The 21,793-nt window shown below is 38.7% G+C and overlaps 1 protein-coding gene and 1 pseudogene across 2 annotated transcripts in view; one reads left to right on the top strand and one right to left on the bottom strand.

The window, feature by feature from the left end:
• Positions 1-21,793, bottom strand: part of NRCAM (neuronal cell adhesion molecule) — a 323,274-nt gene that overhangs the window by 117,548 nt on the left and 183,933 nt on the right. The window lies entirely within an intron of this gene.
• Positions 3,027-5,158, top strand: LOC308561592 (rap1 GTPase-GDP dissociation stimulator 1 pseudogene; annotated as a pseudogene). The gene is made up of 2 exons: positions 3,027-4,537; positions 4,665-5,158. The product of its transcript is annotated as a rap1 GTPase-GDP dissociation stimulator 1 pseudogene (transcript).

The raw sequence follows: 21,793 nt of genomic DNA, 5'->3' as shown, positions 1-21,793 counted from the left end.
AAAATATATTGCATATATATGTAAATATATAAAAATGTTATATTTTTCTGTCTGGGAATTTGGGGGTGGGGGAGACTTATGTCCTCCCCCATAGAGAGATTTTTGTACCAACATTTTAATGCTTCCTAAAGGAGATAGGTTTTATTTGCAATTTGGCAGCAAGATAACTACAAGAGGAGAGTGTTTTAAAGAGGAAGTAATCTGAGCACCAGGGCAGAAGGAAAACTGGCATTTTGCATTTTCAGCTGTATACTCAGCTTCAGCTTTACAGTGCCAAGATTTACTGTGAAAACCAAAAGTCTTAGGTCTCTCCAGGCAATTTCTATATCCAAACAACTTAAAAGTAAATATAACTTTAAAAGATCATGATGAAAAGACAACAGTGGAGCCCTCTGGGGTAAGGGTTGACCTCCTCTCAACTTCAGTGGATTCAGCATCATCTTTCCTTTGGTAGTTCAAAATAAAGTTATTCTTTTTATTGGCTATTAAACATTGAAGCTCCAGCAATTCTGGTTCCTTTCATCAGAATGAAGGTCAATCTGAAAAAGGCAGGAAGAGGCCAGAGCTTCAAATGTGAGGAACAAATGAGATATTTAGTATGTGATATAAAAGCCTCTTTTTTTGTCAAGGAGAATCAGTGGGATGCCCAAGAGCTACCCTGGAATATCTAGCATGCTGTCAGTCAATCCCAGTCAGCTGTGATGCAACTACCTTTAAAAAAGAACTACTGAAATCACAGAATACATGTACGAGTTGGAATAGAGTCCTCCCACTGAACAATAGCAAATGCACACAAATCTGAATCTCAACATCATATTTTCAACGAACTTTCTCAAAAATTATAAGGTTAATCTAGAACTCTTGCATGTAGACTCTTGGGTGCTACTGAAAATAGTTTGAGACTTGTCCTTTTTCTTAACTGGATTGATGGAAATAACAGTGTCATTGTATTTTACATAATGAAATAAAAGATCTGGCAATACAACTAGCAGCTGTTGTAAAGACACAAATGCCACCTTAATATGATTTCTTAAACTATTTAATAAGCTATTTTAGTCCGTTCACTAACACAAGGTCAAAAAAAATAAAATTATAAATTATCTTCCTCAGAAAGACAGGGAAGGTAGACAGGGAAGCAATGGGCCTATTACACTAAAAGCTCTTAAAATGGAGGCATCAAATAACACTTAAAAATTAAACGATGAAAAACCTGTCCTTCTAAAATCCAATAGTCTTTAGAAATGGGTTCCTTGCTAAGGAAATAAGTAATTTGCTGTCTGCTCTTTGGTGTAACACAATAACTATGATAATTACTTCATGGAACAATTTAAAATATTTTAGATAAATTGCTCTAAATGATTGCACATGTTTCCATTTTAAAATATGTGAAAAAACTATAAAAACATAAATCTTCTTTACTCCCTTTACCTGATGAAATGAACAAAATCAAGAACTAGAGCAATTTCCCCAGGTGTTCAATTACACACTTGTTTATATATATATTAACTTTATATGATAATAACCTAACTATATATTTTATAAATGTCTTTATTTTTATTTTAGTATTTTATGTTTGTATCCTGTACACTGTGGACAATAAAAAGTGAGTAATGAAAGTTCTCAAGGAGCTTCGAATATAGTAGGGGAGATGAGACATGAGGCCGTATCATAAATAACTGTAATGCAGGGGAAATGGTTTAGAAATAGCACAACATTCTGTGAGAGTTCTGAGAAAGGCAAGTTATCTTGGGATTATGAATCCAAAAGGTTTTGTGAGGCAGGAAGTATTTGAATTAAATCTTGGCAAGGATTTGAAAGAATGCTGGAGGTATCCAGCTGGCTGCCCAGAGGCTGAAAGAAGGGTTATAATCCACCCATCAGAAAATGCAGGTAAAAGAGCCCAAGTGGCAGTTGTGAGGTGGGAAGGGGCTGTCTCTCAAGAACTCAGGAGAGATCAGTGTGAAATGATTGGCAGCTTGGTGGCTGCTCTACCCACACTAGCAGGCTGGAGCTGGGGAAGGGGCAAAGCTTTGGCTTTGAATAAACTTGGCAGTTTTGATGAGTAAACTATATTGGACATAATAATGACAGAACTGAGAGTGTTTCAGGGGTTCAAGTGTCTGGAATACTTTTCATTAAACACAAATGAATGGATAAATCTGTAGATTTCTTCCGGGAGTAGGAGAATTGGCCCCACAGAGCAGGAGTGTGGGGGCAGCTTTGGGAAAAGTGACTAAGTCATTGCAGTTCTGCTTCTTTGACATAACTATCATAAAATGTAAAATATCTTAACAAAAAATGAATTCCAGCAGCCATGTATGATAATTTACTTAGTATTTTTAAATAAAGCTATCTCTTTATAAAGAGTGGATATATATACAAACTTAGTAGTATAACAAAGTCTATCATAAAGAATACGAGATATTACTATACCGTTTCTAACGAAATGACAAAAGTTACGATTTTTAACAGAGAAAGTAAGCAGGAAATCATTTCTCCTATGAAACACAAGCAGTACTTAACTAATGTCTGGAATGAACTGATTGATACCTGAGTGCTTCTCTCTCGTTCTCTTTCATAAAAAGAAACCTTTATATACACTTTTTTCTTGAAACATGATTACCAGAGATATATAAAACTTGGAGAGCATCCACCAACATATTTTTATTAGGAATTTCTGTTTCACAGAAACTTATTAAGAACAAAGCTAATATGGGACCTTAGAAGCATTAATGACATTAATGCACCTCAAAATTTCAGTATAAAATATTTTTATATATCAAGGTTTTGCTGTTTGTTGGCATGTGGCCACAGCAACACGTTTGCAGAAGAGATGGACATTTTTCGCCTGGCAGAGAGGAAAACCTCTGTCGTCAGGCTTTGGGGACCGCTCTCTCATGGGCTGCGAGCAGAGGAGAGACGGGGAAAGGGGGAGGAAGAGAATATATTACAGCTAGAAACAAATTTCTGCTTTAAAACTACACGCAGCTTTCAATGTAGGAACAATAAGTCATCAACAGCAAAAGATGTGCATTTCAAACGCATATCAGCTTGAAAAGCTGCTTCTCAAACTCCACTGCTCAGAAGAGCCGCCTGAGATGATGTCAAGACTCCCGACGCCGGGCCACACTCCTTACCAAGTCAGCCAGAAGCCCTGGGGTGGAACCTGGGCTTCAGTGTCCGTGTTTGAAAGCTCCCCAGGTGGGTGGGAGGGCGCGGCGCTCCAGCCCCGCGTGGCGGGGGCGCCCCGCTCCTCAGGCCGCCCCCGCGCCTGGGCAGCCCCTGGCCCGGCCCGGCCCCTCCCGGGCGGGCGGGGGAGACGGAGGCAGAGGAAGGACGCAGAGCCGGGGGCCTGCACCTCGGCCTTGGCCTCTCCCTGCTGGCTCCTCACCGTCGGGAGGAACACGGATAATCCCAGCGATACCTTGAAGAAGCTGTTGACAGAACTGAGCGTAGTTTAGAAGGATGCTTGGACTATCTGCTTCAAGCCCTGGCTCAAAATAATATGGAAACAAGGGAAAAAATCCAAAGAAGTGGAATGCTTCAACCGCTTGCAAGTCTGTTGATTCCACAGTCTTCCTACACAGCCAAAGTCGCTAACATCATACGGAAGTACCCAAAAATGAATTTATGCTAATTCCATGTGTGGGTGCTGGATTGATTTCATCACTGGTGCAGCTACTAAATAGCAAAGACCAGAAAGTGCTGCTTCAAACGAGTAGGGCTCTAGGAAAGATATGATAGCCATGAGGGCAGAAGCGCAGTTGACCAAGCAGGTGCTGTAGATTGTAATTGACCATTTAAGGTCACCCTGCAGTAGGAAAGATCTCACCAATGAGAAGCTCTTGACTGTCTTTTGTGGCATGCTGAGGAACTCTAGCAATGAGGACAATTCCCTTCAAGCTCAGCTTATCAATATGGATGCTGATAATTTTACCTTAGTGAAATTACTGGGCATCTGTTGCCAAAATGCAGCTCTTACAGAAATGTGTCTCGTGCATTGAGCAATCTAGCAGAACTTGAGTCCAGTAAAGAACAGTTTACCAGTAAAAACATTGCTAAAGAGCTGGTAAAACTCCTCAAGAGTCAAGTAGAACATGATAAGAGGGAAATGATTTTTGAAGTTCTTGCTCATTGTCAGAAAATTACGCTATTAAACTATAGCAGGTTAAAGAAGGCTTGATAGAATGTTCAACAGAAAGTGGATAGTGACAGGAAGATACTGCTGAGCTCAAAACCACTTCAGATCTATGGTTTTATTACTTCTTGGAGATGGATCCATGCAGAAGTTATTTGGAGGAAAAGGTAATGTGTTTCAAAGGGTGCTGTTCTGGATTTCATCAAATAACTACCAGCTACAGATTGCTGGAGTGTTGGCATTTGCGAATTTTGCCAGAAATGATGGAAATTGTATCCGTATGGTAGACAATGAAATTGTAGAAAAACTTACGGATTTACTGGACAGACGTGTAGAAGAGGAAATGTAACAGTATGGCATGCAGCGCCAAGGGCCCTAAGAAACCCAGCCATTTCAGCTGTAAATAAAGCAAAGATGTTATCAGCTGGGGCCACGGAGGCAGTTTTGAAATTCTTTAAATCTAAAATGCTCCCAGTTCGGTTCAAATTTCTGAGGATATTAAGAATGTTAATAGATGCACAAGCAGAAGCTGCTGAGTAACTGGGAAAGAAGGTTAAATCAGGGGAGCATTTGGTAGAATGGTGTGATGGGGGATCAAACAGACTACTCTGCCCTTATGTGACACAGTAAATCAAAAGGTGTAATTAAACCCATTGTACAGAGTGGTGGCATCAAGCATTTAGTTACCATGGGAAATAGTGAACATGTAATAATGCAGAATGAAGCCCTTGTTGCTTCGACACTAATAGTAGCTTTAGAATTGGGCACTGCTGAGAAAGATTCAGAAAGCGCTAAACTTGTACAGATTTTACACAAACTGCTAGCAGATGACAGAAGTGCTCCTGAAATAAAATTTAATTCCATGGTCTTAATCTGTGCTCTCAAGGGATCTGAATCTCTACACAAGGAAGTACAGGATTTGGCCTTTTAGCTGTTGTATCCAAACTTCTCAGTCATGAGGACAAAAATGTTGCCCAGCAGGCCTCTCTCACCGAGCGGAGGCTTCCTGTGGACAGCTGAGAAGCTCCTCTCATACATGGCATCATTCTGTCTCGTCTCCCCTTTTCCTCCATCCAACTGCCTCTTCTGCTTCATTCTCTTCCATATCGCTCTGCATGCGTGTAATGTTTCAATACCAATTGAAGAACTCTGTAGGTACCCGCTCAATGAGATTTCTAAACCCGTAGTGTGAACATGAGTTTGTCAAAAACAAGTTTCCACCCATAACTGTTCACTTGCATTCCTGATGCTTGAGCTGTATGAAGCAGAAGATGCGTGCTGTGGTCCTACGGTGACATAAACTTGGTACTACATAATGACTTGCTCCTCACACTTGGTAAACTGCATAATAATGCACTGGTAAATTAGAATCAAACAAGAATGCAGCAGGACCTGTCTAGTTTATTAAAGATGATACTGAATAGTAAAAATAGCTCATGGTGCTTGATAAGCACAGTGACCAAAAAACTGTATGGCTGTTCATTCATTAGTCTTACCTACTAATGTCAAACTCATGGTATCTAGAATTAAATAAAATCTAATGCTCTCACTCTTTAGAAAACAAAAACAAAAAAATTCCCTAGGTGATGCCAAGTGTGTGAGAACCAGTGTTTTCAAGTGCTTCTCTGTTTCATATGCCCTAAGCATAATAGCCTTTTCTATCAAATTTAAAATTCTCTATGAAAATGAGCAAACAATGTAAGAGTATTGTAAGAAAGTCAGCTTTACTGATCTCATATCACAAATACTTAAATTTCTGATAAGAGCTAAATTTTGGTGGTGGGAGGGTTGGTTTTAGGATCCTTTAAATCATCAGCAGATGATGATCACAAGTTTTTAGTAGGACCTAGTAGTTGAATCCTAAAGTATTCTGCAAATATGATTTGTGTGCTTTACAATTGAGCAGGAAGAGGGTCATTTCATGAGTAATTATAACATTAGGTAGAAGGTGACTAGTGACACAGATACAATAAAGTACTATGATTGCTGAAAAAAAGGAGAAGTCAACCCCAGATCAATCAAAATTGAAGGTGATGGTATTTGATGTGGACTTTGAATCATTCCATCCATAAAATAAAAAGAGCAGGAAAGCCCTGGCCAGGTGGCTCAGTTGGTTGGAGCACTGTCCCTTACACAAAAAGTTGTGGGTTCAATTCCCAGTCAGGGCACATCCCTAGTTTGTGGGTTCAATCCCCAGTTGGGGCACATACGGTAGGCAACTGATGATGTTTCTCTCTTACATCAATGTCTCTCTTTCTAAATCAAGGAACATATCCTCAGGTGAGGATTAAAAAAAAAAAAAGGTGATGTTAATTGAGGAATACACCCAGGAAACAGAATAGTTCAATTTGGCAGAAGTGAAATGAAGTAAAAGGTGATATACATCCAGAAGAGGAGGTTGAAGCACTTCTGGGAGAATACTGCATGTCTAAGTTTGAGGTCTTGGGACATGAATGACAGTTTCTATTGTGGTCTTACGAGGTCTTTATGCAGTGTGTGGCACCGTTGTCCACTTGCTGCCCTCCTTCTTGCACTCCTTTTCCTCAGGATCCACAATGTCTTTTATTTCTACCTCTCTGATATTCTTTCCCAGCCCCTCCTTAGACGTCTCTTCCTCCACTCATCCTATATATCACTCATTCCCAAAATTCTATCACTTTTCTTAAAAATTTCTTGTCCCTGAATTCTACTCTATCATGTATTCACTTCTCATACAACAATAGTACAGTGTTTAAACTACTTTCATGTGCTTGGAATTCAAACTGGAACCTATATGCCATCTACCTTTTAAAAAAAAAAATAATTATCTTTATTGTTGAAAATATTACAAATGTCCCCTATTTTCCCCCATTGATCCTGTCCACCCTGCACCCCTCCCCCAGCCTTCACTACACTATTGTCTGTGTCCATGGGTTATGCATAAATGCATATAAGTTCTTAGGTTAATCTCTCATCACCCATTCACCACCCCTGCCTTCCCTCTGAGATTCCTCAGTCTGTTCCATGATTCTATGTCTCTGGATCTATTTTGTTCATTAGATTCCACATATGAGTAAGATCATGTGATACTTGTCTTTCTCTGACTGGCTTATTTCACTTAGCATAATACTCTCCAGGTCGCACCATGCTGTCCTAATGCTTGATATGATTTCAATCTTCTTGAACTTGTAGAGACTTGTTTTGTGTCCTAACATGTGGTCTATCTTTGAGAATGTCCCATGTGCACTTGAGAAGAATGCAGCTTGGGGGTGAAATGTTCTGTAAATGTCAATTAAATCCATCTGATTTAGTGTGTCATTTAGAATCACTGTTTCTTTGTTGATTTTTTTGTCTAGAAGATCTATCCAGTGAAGTCAATGGGATATTAAAGTCCTTTACTGTGACTGTATTGCTGTCTATCTCTTCTTTAAAGTCCTCCAGAAGGTTTTTAAAAAAAATTTTTTTTTTCCGCCTGTGTGAGTCTTCTGTTCTGAGGTGGGTCTCAAGTAGACAGAATATATTTGGGTCTTGTTTTCTTATCCATTCAGCTACTCTATGTCCTTTGATTGGAGCATTTGATCCATTTATATTTAAGATTATTATTGATAGGTACTTATCTATTGCCATCTTATTTCTTTATGACTATGTTTCTTATTCTCTTTATTTCAACTTTTTATTGGAGTAGTCCTTTCAACAGTTCTTGCAATGCTAGCCTTTTTTTTTTTTTTGCTTGGGAAGTTCTTTTTTCCCCCACTATCGTTGTTGAATGATAACCTTGCTGGATAGAGTATTCTTGGTATATGATTCTTGTTTTGCATTACCTTGAATACTTCATGCCATTCACTTCTGTCCTATAGAGTTTCTGATGAGAAATCAGCTGGCAGTCTGATGGGAGCTTGGTAGGTAACACATTGCTTTCCTCTTGCTGCCTTTAAGATTCTCTCTTTGTCTTGAATTTTTGACATTTTATTATGATGTGTTTGGGAGTGGGCCTATGTGGGTTCCTCTTACTGGGGACTCTCTGTGCCTCCTGAATTTGTATGACTTTTTCCTTGAGCAGGTTAGGGAAGTTTTCTGCCATTATTTCTTCAAACAGGTTCTCTAGCCTTTGCTCACTTTCTACCTCTTCTGGTACTCCTATGATGCGAATATTGTTACGTTTAATGTTGTACCACCGCTCCCTTAAACTGTCCTCCTGTTTTTCAATTGTATTTTCTTTTTGATTCTCTGATCTTCAGCTTCCCCTAATCTGCTGTTTATTCTTCCAATGTTGTTTTCATTTCTACTATGTCATGCTTAATTTCCTTCATAGCTTCCATTTCTTTTCTCATGCTTATGATCAGTCCTTAAGCATCCTTATAAATATTCTGAACTCTATATCTGATAGATTGCTTATCTCCATTTCATTTAGTTCTTCTTCTTGAGAATCCTTTTGTCCTTTCATTTGGGCCTTGTTTTTTTGTTTCCCCATTTTGGCTGCCTGTTTGGGTTTGTTTCTATGTATTAGGTAGATCTGCTAGGACTCCCAGTTTTTTTGATGGTCTCAATGTCAGACACTGTTTGTGACTGGCCTTGAGTACCCTGTTTGAAGTTTTCTACACTCCACAACTTGTGGATCCCTGTGCTGGGACTGGGTGTGTTTGGACAGAACCAAGATGTGCACCAAGGTCTGCTTTTCCAAGCCCTAGGTCCAGAAGCAAATCAGGTCACCATCTACTCTTCTTTCTCCTTCTCCTCAACTTTAAGAAGTCATATTGTGTAGTTGAGTGTTTCTCTTCTATCTCTATTTTTCACCTTCTCTAGATATCCTAATCACTTTCACTAGGCTTCTGGCTTCTAGCATCAATACATCCCAGTCCATTCTCCACATGGCTTCCAAAGAATCATTACAAAATCCTGATCACATGACTCCTCTACCCAGGTCCCAGGATTCCCAAGTTAATGTTCAGGCTGCCTACCTGGCACATCAGCCCCTTATGATTTGACACTTGCTCACATCTCACGTGATTCCCTCCCATACACACTTGTGGTTCCAGCCAATCCAACCTGCCTGCAGTTGTTTCAAGTCTGTACAACTTCCTAAATGTGGATTCTCCTTCCTAAATCTGGTTTCTCCTGCCTGCTTCACACTCTTCTCTTCTCATTCCTCAAGTCTCAACCCTCTTCCTGAAAATCCTTGTGTGTTTTTTAAATCTGCACCTGAGAATATGCTTATTGATTTTTAGAGAAAGAGGAAGGGAGAGGGGAGAGAGAGACATTGATTGGTTGCCTCCAGTACCTGCCCAGACCGGGGATTGAACCCACAACCTAGGTATGTGCCCTGACCAGGAATGGAACCCACAACTTTTTTGGTATAAGGGGCAATGCTCTGACCAGTCGAGTCACCCACTGGCTGGGTCCATAGAAATCTTTGGAAATTCTTTCTCTGCATGAGATGTTTTTCCTCTGTGCCCAACTTGTGATTCTTACTGAACTATAACTGTTAGTTTACTCGTCTATCCCCAGGGTGAGATTTTTACTCTCACAAACATCTATTAGGAGCTCGCCATACTTCACTACACTTGTTTACAAGTCTGTCTCTGCTGGGAACCTATGAATGCTTCACTGGGGAAAGCAGGAAACACATCTTGCTCTGCTTTGTGTCTCATGCACTTAGCACTATGCCTGGCACATAATTAGCACTCAACTGAACAAGTGACTGACTAATCAGAGTTGTGTGGGATAAGGGTTCATTCATCTACTCATTGAATGACTCAAGCAGCAATGTGAACAACAGGCTGGGGTGAGACTTTGAGAGAAGAGAGTAATAGATGCTACTATGAAAAGTCAGGAGCACCAATGCAATTGACAGATGGCATTCATTAACTTATTAAATTCACTGGGTGTCTAGTTCAACTATCTGAGCTTTAAGTCTACCTAATGGCTTTATTTCTCTGTCTTCTCCCTCAGCCTCAGTCATTGGATACTAGATCACATCGCATCTTCAACATGACTGCAGGAAAAAACCGACCTCTCACCCTTTCCTATTCACCCAGTTCCATTCTTTTAGAGTAAAACACTATAACACTAACCCTCCCAGGAATAGCTGTTTGCATTTAATTGAAAAAAACAATACGCATTTGTTCACAAATGTGAGTACTGACTCCCTCTGGGGATACTATCAAGGAATATGTGATCAGTTTCAATCTGATTCTAAAAACAACCTTTACAATGGGTTTCAAGGTGGATATTTGATCTGGCCAGTCCTTCTTCTAAATGGAATTTCCAGCTTTCTCAGGGAAGACAATGGATTTCCCAGAGGCTAATTAGGAAAAGGGAGGGATTTACACTGTCATTGGATATCTTCTGAAATGCAGGTCCAAACCATTTCTAGGGATTCTTTCAGTGAAGCCCTACTATACAGGTCTCCCCCAGACTAGTGCCCTGATTGCTTTGTAGATAAAATGGTCTATAAATCATTGAGGAGCTCGTAACAAAACTCCTTTGTATATGCTTATCATTCACTAAATTCTGTCAGGAGTTAACAGAATAAGAGCAGAGATGTATTTTTGTTTCTTTGTAGGCAATTCTATCAGAAACTCCACCATCTATCTCTTTGAATACTCTCATCCACACAGTCACTTGAGAAATTCAATACTCATTCTAGCTCTGTGGCAGCAGCTCCTACCAAGAAGCTCCCCTTTTAGAACTGGCTTCAGTACCATATTAAAATTCACATGTTCTGTTCCTTTAGAATGGGTCAAAAAACTATTTCCATAAAGGGTCGGATAATAAATATTTTAGGTTTTGTGGCCCTATACTCTCTGTTGCAACAACTCAACTCTGGCATCATTGTGTAAAAGCAGCCTGCTTTGCGTGGTAGGGTTCTAATAAAACTTTATTTATGGACCTTGAAACTTGAATTTCATGTAATTTTCACATGCCATGAAATATTCTTCTGATTTCTTCCTTCCTTCCTTCCTTTTCCCCTCCCCTCCCCTCCCCTCCCCTCCCCTCCCCTCCCCTCCCCTCCCCTCCCCTCCCCTCCCTTCCCCTCCCCTCCCCGTCCTCTTTCTCTTTCACTTTCTCTTTTTCTCTTTCTTTCTTTCTTTCTTTCTTTCTTTCTTTCTTTCTTTCTTTCTTTCTTTCTTTCTTTTCTTCCTCTTCCCCTCCCTCCCTCCCTCCCTCCCTCCCTCCCTCCCTCCCTCCGTCCCTTCTCCTCTCCTCTCCTCTCCTCTCCTCTCCTCTCCTCTCCTCTCCTCTCCTCTCCTCTCCTCTCCTCTCCTCTCCTCTCCTCTCCTCTCCTCTCCTCTCCTCTCCTCTCCTCTCCTCTCCCCTCCCCTCCCCTCCCCTCCCTTCCCCTCCCCTCCCCTCTCCTTTCCTTTCCTCTTTTTTTCTTTTTTCTTTTGTAGGAGATAGAAGAAGGGTTTCCACCAAGCTTGGTGATAGAATTATTCCAGAATGCCTTTGTTTTCACTTAGATCCAGTCCCACTCCTACTCTCTGCCCTGATTTGTTTTTCAACCATTTAAAAATGTAAAAATCATCTTGAACTCACAGGCCATACAAAACAGGCAGAGGGCTGGATTTTCAGCAGCAGTAGTTTGTAGACACTGCTTTAAAGCAATGCTCATCAGCCTTATGCACAGGTATAGTGCTGTTTATAAACGACATTTGGCCATTTCAGAAATCAAATTCAATGTCACAGGTGAAAATGAATTATATTTTTTGCTGATCTGACAAAAATAGGTATAATTTTGATTCATTCACACCAGAGAGCTATTGTTGTGTTGGCTGCTGTAATTTTTTATTTGACAATCTAAGGGAAAAGAGGTCAGTGCCCCTGACTAAATAGTCAGCTATTGCATGTTTTAAAATGATTGTGGCACACCAGTTGAAAATCCCTATTATATAGTATAGTTCCAGTACATTGAGCTTTTAAATCTTAAAAAATTCTAAATAGGAAATTTTTATGGCCACATAAAAGATGTTTGTGCATTCAAACTCTATACCAATTACATTTTCTGACATTAAAATGCATGTATTAGCAGTGGTTACTCAATGGTACATGGGAGTATATATCAGTATAGTATTTTGAGAACTGTAAGTAAGCTACTGTAAATGTGTCTCTCTATGCCATTAGTTTACTTTCATTTTTTATTGACTATTCCAATTAGTTTAGATTCAATAAGAAACTTTAATTTTAGCTCCCTTTATACATGGACTCACACACTTATTGTATTCCCCTATCTTTGCTTAACAGTATGTTTTACTGGAGACATGAATCCTTCTTCATGTTGGTAGGCAGTTTACATTACATTAGAATTTTCCCCCACTACTATCTCCACTGTCTAAATGCTTCTCAGGGTAAATCAGAAATCCACAGGGACCAGGGAGAGGAGGAGGAAGTACATAGATGAAGAATAACAGTTGAGAAAGCGTTTCCCTTACTAAAAAGATGTCTTATAACTAACTATATGGGCCATCATTATTTTAATCTTTGGTACAGGTATAATTTACCTTCTGTGGGAGGACATATGAGTTATTTCTTCAGCCAAAGGTTATGATTTAGACCTTGAGTCTGTTATTACTTAAAATGGATTTTCTCCATTTCTATTTTGGGGGGACATGATAGGGGGTGGTGAAGATTGGCCTACTTGGGCCCTGGCTGGTTTTGCTCAGTGGTTAAAGCATCAGCCCTTGCACCAAGGTGTTGCGGGTTTGATTCCCGGTCAAGGGCATATACCTGGTTTTCAGGATCCCAGTCGGGCATGTTTGGGAGGCAACCAATTGATGTGTCTCTCTCACATCGATGTTTCTCTCTCACTGTCTCTCTCCCCCCTCCCTTCCACTCTCTCAAGTATCCTTGGGTGAGGATTAATAAAAATAAAAGATAGAACTACTTGGAATAGCACATGCAGTGCATTGGGCTGGGATTTCCCAAAACAAAAGTTATCTAGGGCTCAGAGTGGTCACAGTATATGCTCCCTGTTTTAAATAAAAATGGAGGCTAATCATTGGAATAACTATAATAGTATGATCAAAGAAATTTGGCATTCCATTAAAAATAGTGTGTACACTGCCAACAGTATAAAGAGAAGAAGTACAGATTCTCTGCCTCTAAGTAGTTATTTAGGTACTTTACATATGTTTGTAAGCTTTTTAAGTGTTTGTATGACTCATCTTTGTTTCTCTTCTCAAGATTAGCAGTGTCTGTCAGGCCAGCCACACCAAGAAATGATTGTAGAATTAAATTGAATCAGCAGCTAAATCACAGAAGTTAAGGCCTCAGAGCCTTATCTGGGAATTTCTCCCTAGCAGGAATTTTGATCTGCTGTAGATAAAGGTCTTCTAACTCTGTGGTTCTCAAAATGTGGTCTCCAGACTACTAGCATCAGCATCACCTGGAAGCTTGTTAGAAAGTAAAATTCTTGGGCCATACTCCAGCCCCACTGAACTAGGAACGCAGGAGGGGGGAGTAGAATCAGTATGGCAATACATTCTTCAGGTGACTCTGATACACACTACAGTATGACAACCTCTGTAGGACCAAACTAATAATGGTACTGTGGCATCCCTCCTTTCCTGAAAGAAAGCCTGCTAGGAGGAAGAGATACATTTCCCACATTTGGGGCAAACCTGTGGTGCCACTAAATATAAACTTAGGATTTAGATAATAGGTAGGCTTAAACATTAGTCTCATCAGATTTTGAAGGCCCATTTCATCTCAAAGTCTCAGAGGTCAATATTGAGTGCTAAATCCAATAAATTTGTCAGAAGGAAAAATAATACTGTCATAAGGCATTTATCCTTTTTGCCCTGCTCCAACTTGCTGCATGAAATGTGGACATTACCAACAGTCAGATTCAAAGAATGAGGATGAGGGGCAGAACCGAAGGAGGGAAGAGCAGAAATCAGGTTGTGTCTTTATTATAATCTGTGGAACACTGTATTTTCCTGAGCTGAGAAGTGCCAGACTTCTTTGTCCTGAATAAAAATGTTACTACTTCATGTAACTCATTCTTTTCCAAGTTTCAGCTGAACACCATTCCTATTTTATACAAAAGCTAAAAGCCATTTCCCTCAAACATTTAAAAAGTAATCATTTATACCCTTAAAAAGTTGAATCAGCCACTATCAGCATAGGACAGAGCAAGGTCAACAGTACAGAACAAAGTAGGCAGTTCACTCTTTGTGATTACAACTGTCTAAACATTTCTCACAGATTTCATGTGGCAATGTTTTTCTGAATGTCATTTTACAGAAGTTAAATAATAAAGAATTAAAGTCAAAACTTGAAAAGCTAATCACAGAAAATGAACTGTAATAATTTTTTGGAAGCTATATTGCATCAACATTTGAATATCCATTATTCTTTTCCTCATTTCAGCACTGTACACCATCAGTATCTATTCTTTGAGAGTTCTGTAAAGGCTATAGAATCTGCTGATTGTCATCATCTGGCTACTGAAGCCACAAAGCTCTGCAACACCACTGGACCATGGCAAATGTAAAAAAGATAGTTAACTGCTGGAAAGAGGGCTTCTGTAGCCAGATAAATGGCATTACAAAGCTGGAGTTACAGTGTTCACATCTAGGCACTTTCAGAGACCAATCTGTACATGAGCATGAACAAAATCGCCTGGGATTAGTCACATTTCCAATGGTTCCACAGGAAAAGAAACTGGCAAATCCAGAATCTAATCGTTTAGCTGTTGGCAGATGAAATATACAAGATCAAAAGAAAAAAGCTGTGTTTCTGGGCAACTTCTTCCTCCATATACTTCTAATCCAGCACCAAATTAATCTGTATACATAACTGTTTTGAATTAAACATGCCATGAAGATATTTTATTATCTTCTGCATTTACTTTGGGTAAATGCTACTTAATTTGACTCCCTTCTGAGTAATTAAAAATGCATTATCTCAATGGAAAATATAATTAGTTTCATTATGCAATTTATTTTTGGATTAAAAATAGCCAGATAGCAAGCAAATGCTCAGAGGTCATAAACCTGATTATACATAATTAGAAAACCAGAAATTAATACAATTTAATGATTGACATAACAACATAAAGAAAGACAAGTTGACTCCAAATTGTTTGTTCTCTCTAATGTGTCTTTCTTGACAGTTAAACATGGGTCATAAAAACTAGCTTATGACAGCATCACCAGTGTTTTGTTTTTTTTAAAAAAATTAAACTTTATTTTTTTAGAGTAGTTTTAGACTAAAAACAAAATTGAGAGGAAGGTACAGATTTTTCACCTATTCCTTACCTCTACACATGCATAGTCTCCCCCATTATCAACATCTCCCATCAGAATGGTACATTTGTTACCATTGATGAACCTATTTTGACACATCACAATCACCAAAGTTCATAGTTTATCTTAGGGTTTACTCTTGGTGTTGTACATTCTATAGTCTTGGGCAAAAGTATAATGACATATACCTATTATTATAGTATACAGAGTATTTTCACTGTCTTAAAAAAATCCTACGTGCTTTGTCTATTCATTCCTTTTCCCATCCCAATGCCTGGCAACAATAAATCTTTTTACTGTCTCCATAGCTCTGCCTTTTCCAGAACGTGATATGCTTGGAATCCTACAATAACGTAGCCTTTTCAAATTGGCTTCTTTCACTTAGTAATATGCATTTAAGGTTTCTTCATGTCTTTTCCTGACTTGCTAGCTCATTTCTTTTCATCCCTGAATAATAATCCATGGTTTGAACGTTTATTTATCTATTCAACTACTGGACATCTTGTTCGCTTCCAAGTTTGGTTATTATAAATAAAGCTGCTATAAATATTTGTGTGAACGTTTTTGTGTGAACATAAATTTTCAACTCATTTGGATAAATACCAAGGATCATGGTTGCTGGATCAATAAGAGTATGTTTCATTGTGTAACAAACATCCAAACTGCTTTCCAAAATGGCTGTACATTTTGCATTCCCACCAGCGATATGTGAGAGTTCCTGTTGCTCCACATCCTCCTCTGCAGTTGATGATGTCAGTGTTCTGGAGTTTGGCCATTCTGACAAGTTTGTACTGGTATCTCGCTGTTGTTTCAGTTTCTTTTTTGATTACTAAGGTATAACTGACATACATTATATTAGTTTCAGGTGCACAACTTAACGATTCAATATTTGTATATACTGTGAAATAATCACCACAATAAGTCTAGTTAACTAACATCCATGACCATACACAGCTATCGATTTTTTTCCTGTAATGAGAACTTTTAAGATGTAAGTTCTATTCTCCTAGAAAATTATGAATATGCAACATAAGATTATTAACTATAGTAGCCATGTTGTATACCATATCCTCATAAATTATTTATAACTGGAAGTTTGTATCTTTTGACTCCCTTTATCCATTTTGCCTGCCTCTCACCCTCCACCTCTGGCAACCATCAATCTGTTCACTGTACCTGTGGTTGGTTTTTTACAGAATTTATTTTCAATTCCACATATAAGTGAGATCATATGGCATTTATCTTTCATTGCCTGACTTATTTCATTTAGCATAATGCCCTCAAGGTCCATCCATGTTGTCGCATATGGCAAAATTTCATTCTTTTTTATGGCTGAGTAGTATTCCATTATATATTTATATAATGGAATCTTCTTTATTCATTTATCCATCGATGGACACTTAGGTTGTTTCCATAACTTAGCGGTTGTAAATAATGCTGCAATGAACATGGGAGTGCATATCTTTCCAAGTTGGTGTTTTCATTTTCTTCAGATAAATACCCAGAAGTGGAATTGCTGAATCATATGATACTTCTATTTTTAATATTTTGAAGAACCTCCACTCTGTTTTCCATAGTGGCTGAACCAATTTACATTTTCACCAATAGAACACAGGGGTTCCTTTTTCTCCACATACTTGCCAAAATTTGTTATTTCTTGTCTTTTTGATAGTAGTCATTCTAACATGTGTGAGGTGATATCTCATTGTGGTTTTGATTTGCATTTCCCTGATGATGTTGAGCATCTTTTCATGTAAATGTGGGCCATCAATACGTCTTCTTTGGAAAACAACAACAACAACAAAAATGTCTATTCAGATCCTCTGCCTATTTTTTAACTGAATTGTTTTGGGGGTTTTGCTATTGAATTGTGAGTTCTTTTTTTTTTAATCCTCACCTGAGGATATGTTTTAATTGATTTTTAGAGAGAGGAAGAGTGGGAGAGAAAAAGAGAGAGAGAAACATCAATTGGTTGCCTCCCATAAGAGAATCGAACCCTCAACATTTCAGTGTAGAGGATGACGCTCCAACTGAGCCACCCAGTCAGGGCAAATTTATGAGTTCTTTATATATTTTGGATACTAACCCCTTATCAGATATATTATTTGCAAATACTTTCTCCCATTCAGTAGGATGTTTGTCTTGATGGTTTCCTTTGCAGCGCAGAAGCTTTTTAGTTTGATGTAGTCCACTTGTTTATTTTTGCTTTTGTTGCCTTTGCTTTTGGTGTCAAATCCAAAACTTACCTATGTTTTCTTCTAGGAGTGTTATGGTTTCAAATCTTCTGTTCAAGTCTTTAATCCATTTTGAGTTAATTTCAGTGTATGGTTTAAGTAGTGGTCCAGTTTCATTCTTCTGCATGTTGTCCAGTTTTTACAACACCATTTATTGAAAAACTGTCCTTTCCCCATTGTATATTCTTGGTTCCTTTGTTGTATGTTAATTGACCATATATGCGTGGTTTATTTCTGGACTCTTTATTCTGTTCCATTGATCTATGTGTCTGTGTTAATACCAATACCATACTGTTTTGATTACTATAGCTTTGTAATATAGTTTGAAATCAGGGCATGTGATGCCTCCAGATTTCTTCCTTCTTCTCAAGATTAGTCTGGCTATTGGGCTCTTTTGTAATTCCATACAATCATTTTTGTTTTAATATGCATTTTTCTGATGACATGTAATTTGCAGTATCTTTTCATATGTTTATTTGCCATCTGTATATCTTCTTTGATGTGTCACCAGTTTTTAAACATATATATATATATATATATATATATATATATGTATTTATTACATGTAAATGAGGAGAGTGATCATTGTTTCTTTTAATCTTGCAGGAAACTAATATATCACCACAGATTCTTGGAGAGGGGAGGGGAGGGGAAAGAAGGAAAGGGGAAGGAGATAAAAGACACATAACTTAATCACTCCATAAGAGAAGTTGAACACTGACTATAATCTTAAACTAAATATTTTTTAAAAGTATCTGAATTGTAAATAGCCATTCTTTTCTGAAAGAACAATGTGGCAGTGTTAAAAAACTATTGGAATCAGAGAGCCTTTGTCCCAAACTAGTGGTCTCAAACTAAAATGCTTATGGGGTGCCAAGCAGTTAAAGTTAAAGAATGAATTTGCCCAGTGGAGGAATGAAGATGCTTACTGGGCAGCTAAGGGCCTGATGCTATTCAACTCTAGCTGACTGTGGTCAGGGAAATAAAAACCCAGTGTAGACCACCTACTTTTTTAAAAAAAGCCAGAAATTCAAATTTATATATGAAATTAACTTTTTAAAGTGGTAGCAACTAATGTAAAAGTGCTTGGTGGTTCCAGGATAAAGACACACATCCATGGCCAGATGCTGTCTAGACTTTGTGCTGCTACAAAGTAGTCATGGGTCTCCTTAAGTCTGCTTCCTTATCTGAAAAACACAGGTTAAAGTTTCTCTTGGCACCAGATGACTGTTCTGGTGCGTTTGTCTAATAAATTTCTTTACTTGTAAAGAAACTGTTTAGAAACTTTCTCAATAAGTTAGAGTATTAAAATAGATAGTATCAAAGTTTGAAAGGATACTCACAAAATGCTGATACAATTGTCATCAGAGACTTGGTTATTTCAGGAGTACGATTTATCTACAGAAGTTTCTGTTGTTAAATGTGCCACATCTAATTAGGTGAACAATCACCAAACAAGAAGAGACATGAAAGAAGTTTCAATTTTTGAGAGGCAAAGCTTCCTAGTGGTCAAGAACACACACCAGAGCCAGCCTGGCATGGGTTCAAAGTTCGTTTCCCCACCCTCTGTCTTACACAAGTTACCTAAGATTTCTGTGCCTCAGTTTATGTGTAAAAATGAGGATCACAGTTTCTACCTCACAGAGTTATTATGAAGGTTAAGTGAATTTTTGGTAGTGCTTAGAATAGTGTCTGATACAGAAAAAGCATCAGGAAAGAATTAGCTGTTATTATTACTAATATAAAATACAATAATAGCTAAATCCACCAAATCTCCTACACTGGTTAAACCAGCATTTTACTCTAGAATCTAAAAGGAATGAAACCTAACCTTCACCCAATCAAGGCCAAAGTCAATGGTTTGCCTAAACAACTCCACTGGCAACTTGAAAATGAGGACCTAACCTGCCACAGTTCATAGAAATCTAACAGAGGTCAACTTAGGAAATGTGGGTCAATGCGGTGGAACAGGGGCCATTTGAAATCAAAGGGTGTGAATGGCTCATCCTTGTTTTCCACCCCCTTGTGATTAATTAACAGTCTTACTGCATGCACCACCAGCTGTATCCTAGCTCATATGCCTGACCCCAACAGAGGACTACAACAGTATAATGAAAACTGTGCTTCTAATTGTCCAGCAGGCAATCATGGCTTGGCTTGGCTAAGAAAGGCTCTTTTCACTCCCCTCCTTTCTGATTAACTAGATGGCTTTATAAATCCCCTTAGTAAGTTTATTTGTGGAACCCAAGGCTAGCCACCCTTCCTTCCTGCTAAGAGGGCTCAGCTGCTTATCTTTGGATGTGACCCATCAAAAGAAAACTGTTAAAAAAATTTTTTTAGGCTACTAAATTGACAAAAACCACCGATCTCACATCTTCCCAAATTTAGAAATGTTCTCCTGTATCATAAAGGAAGTCTAAGTACATATAAGACTGACAGAAATATTTTCTAGTTTATACAAAAGTCCTTATGTTTGTCTCGTAACAGGTCTGTGTAATGTCACTAATATTCACACAGAACTTTATCATTTCTAAGTGGTTTCCATATGCATTATCTTATTTAGTCCTCCAAACAACTCTTTTAGGTAGTACTATTATCATTCTAATTTTACTAGCAAGAGAAAGCTGAGGCTCAGAGAGGTTAAGCACCTTATACAAGATCACATGACTACTAAGTGTCAGATATGGGCTTGGTTTCAGGTCTTCTGATTTTAAATCAAATGCTCTTTCCATTATAATTATCTGTTGTCATTCAGTCCCACATCTGTCCCACTACACTTTGTATTACCAGAGCTAGGATTTTGCAAACTAAATTTCCACACTCCTTTTCCAGTTGTCTTTACATTTGGTTCTGCTAACTGGAGGTACTGGTGGGAAATACAGAATCATGCATGGTAAAGACAAGATTCTTGGTTTTGCCCTAGCCAGTTTTGCTCAGTGGTTAGAGCGCTCGCCCATGGACTAGGGTTCAATCTGGTCAAGGGCATGTACCTTGGTTGCAGGCTCGATTCCCAGTCCCCGTTGGGGTGAGTGCAGGAGGCAACCAATCAGGTCTCTCACATCGATGTTTCTCTCTCTCTCTTTCTCTATCCCTCCCTCCCTTCCTTTCACTCTCTCTAAAAATCAATGGATAAAATATCCTTTGGTGAGGATTAAAAAAAAAAAAGATTCTTGGTTCTGACTCAAAATTAGGCAGTTGATGGTGGTTGCTATAGTAACGGTGGGGCTGGTGTGATTCTTGACTCCAGCAGTCCAGGAAGGACCAGCACTTTTTTATTGGTTCCAACTTTGGTTGATATAGTATCTCTTCAGTAGATGCAGAATCAAATACATGTGTCTCCAACCCACTTGCAACAGCTGAAGCAAGTTCTTGGGTTCCAGCTCAAGGACATTATGTGCTTCTGATATAGGTATCACCTCTTCTTCCTTTTTACTCCTCTAACACCACCTCTCTCTTTTTTTTCATCTCCAGCCTTTCTAATACATCCCCTGGTTTAAAACACCTAAAAATGGCTTCTGTTTTCCTCCGTACCTTGCTTTATACAAATATACCTGCTATATTTGTGGCAACACTTTGGAAGAGGGATATAAAGCAGAAGACATTGACCCTGCCCTGAAGAAATCTATAATCTGTTTGTGTAATAGAACTAATACAATCGAACCAAGAGTAAATAAGACACAGTAGATATATTCAAGGGCTGAGGTAAATGGTATTCAGACTATCTGTGCCATGGGAAAGTACATGGGTACTTCATCACAGATTCCACTTGCTTGGGGCAAGGAGTGGGACTTGCACTTGTCTTTTCCCTTCAGCACACAGTCAAATCCTTTTGCAGCCCCTCATCCAGCTCACGGTTCTGGTCTTCCAAATCACTTCCCCTTCCTGGACATGCCTGGTTTATACTTCCTGCCCTGAAGCCATCTCTGGTGCCAAGTTGTCTGCCCCATTCTTGTTCAGTTTCCTGTTCATTAGCTTCTGGCTCATTATAATATTAGCATCCCTTTAATCCACATTTGCATCATCATACATCAGAAACTTTTTGTTTATAGCAAAAAGGAGCACAATTACAACACATACACAATTTGGGACAGAACTATTAGTACAATAGGGGTTAAGAGTGGGGGGAAAAGTGATTAAATGATTGCTATACTGTCAAACTTTTTTCAGCCCTTATTAAAGCTCTGATTTTTTTCTCC

This window comes from Miniopterus schreibersii (genome assembly GCF_964146895.1).
Source record: "Miniopterus schreibersii genome assembly, chromosome: 9".
In the NCBI taxonomy this organism is placed as follows: domain Eukaryota; kingdom Metazoa; phylum Chordata; class Mammalia; order Chiroptera; family Miniopteridae; genus Miniopterus; species Miniopterus schreibersii.
This window is presented reverse-complemented; position numbering and strand designations above follow the sequence as displayed.